The following is a 1772-nucleotide window of genomic DNA, read 5'->3' as shown; positions in this document are numbered from 1 at the left end:
CCCCACTGTGGCTCTAGCCTTCAAGTGACCTTTTTCATCGTCTTAAGCTAAATTGCAGTGACACAAAAACCGAACCTTTTTTTTCATCTTAAATGAATCAATGCCTGATGTAAAGAGCAACTGTGGAAGCCGTTGGATAAAGCTACCCAGAGTTTACCTCCTGGCCCATCAAACAAAATGACATTATGTAAATGCGTTCTGGGTTATATTGGCAAGCTCCATAAGCAATATTTTTTCCTCCAGTACAGCAAAATCAGTGCAGAATGCATAGCATTCCAGCCCTGAAAACTTTGAAATGGAATGGAAATCTTTACATGGGGCCTAATGTAATAAAAATGTGTTGGCTTCTGCACTGGAAGAACCTAGAAAAGCAGATCCCATAGCACAGAAGCTGGATGCCCTTAACCTGGTTGCATCTGGTTCATAATAGTTTAATGTTTACTAGTCATGAAGTTAACACCTGAGCCTTTATATTTTGTACTCTAACGTTTGACAGGATTTCAGATACACAGTCATATTGTCATCTTGGGGAAAACCATCAAGCCACATTTCCCTTAGGTGCTTCGCTTCACTGTAAAATGGTCTCAGTTTATCGAAAATGTYGTTTTTGGAAGGGGAAAGGCTTGAATCTGAGCAACTCTCACTTGCAAAAATAACAGGATCAGTTCCACAAGATCATAATGCTTTGTATCCTACCATACGGGAAGCAGTAGATTATATTTTAAAAGCAGCCTGTTTCATAGTCTGGAGTAGCRTTACTTTTAAATGTAGCCAGCTGTGACTGTTTCTGAAAATGTGATGTACATACAACTTGTTATAGCCTTTTACTAGGTGTATGTAAGCTGAGGTCTAATAACTTTATGAAGACTGCTCTACGTGGGGCTACACAGGGTCTAGGTTATAGAATATTACTTTTAAAATCACCAGTATTTTATGAACGCAAGTGAGGGGGAAATGTCTCTATGTAGTCTATAATCTGATGTGCCTTATAAAATTATCTTCTAAGTGTAGGCTATATTCTGAAAGAAATATTTCCTGTGAAAATGATATAAATGAGGTATTTGGAAATAAATTCTCCTCTGTGTATGGCTCTGCCTCTCCTGCGCGATCCCGTGCGGTTAGGCTGGTGGAAGCTCCTTGCTTTGCTTTTCTTAGCGCTGCTCCGTAAGGGCCAGGACGGGGCTGCTCCGTAGCCTGGGGCCTGCACTGCCTCGATGGGGGCGAAGGCTCCAGAGCTCGGGAAATCGCATCTTCCTTCTGTGCTCCCGGGCAGGGGTGGGTGGGAAGGGGTGGACAGGGGCTTTTTCCTCCCCCTGCAGGAGCTCTGGTGCTGGCGTCACCCTTTCTTGCCCCTTTTCTGACCGTGCTCAGGGCCCCTTTCCCTCGATTCCTTCAGGTTTCCTTCATGCACGCCGCGTACCCTGGGCCTTAGGCAGGTGCCTGGCTCTGGTGCTGGGGCCAGGCGCGGATGGGGCGGCCTGAGGACATCAGGGCTTGGCGGCCTTCTGCCTCGTCCCGTTTTGGGGCGTCAAGGCTGCTGGGCCCGTGGCCCCTCTGAAAGCAGGGCAGGTTCAGCCTCCCAGAATATGACACGAGAAGCTTAACCCCGGCAGCAGGAAGGGTGGGGAAAATTTGGGCAAGTGGGTCGTTTCCCAGCTATTCTGTTGCTCTGGGTGTGYCCCGGAGAAGCCACAAGTTGGGGTGTTGGGAAGAATGGAGCTTGCTCCCCTGCACACGCTCAGGCCAGGGTGGCACTAGACGCCTTGCTCAGC

The sequence above is a fragment of the Nothoprocta perdicaria genome, unplaced genomic scaffold (assembly GCF_003342845.1).
Source record: "Nothoprocta perdicaria isolate Ctin4 unplaced genomic scaffold, notPer1 scaffold_99, whole genome shotgun sequence".
Lineage (NCBI taxonomy): Eukaryota > Metazoa > Chordata > Aves > Tinamiformes > Tinamidae > Nothoprocta > Nothoprocta perdicaria.
The sequence above is the reverse complement of the archived record's forward strand: the minus strand, read 5'-3'. Positions refer to the sequence as shown.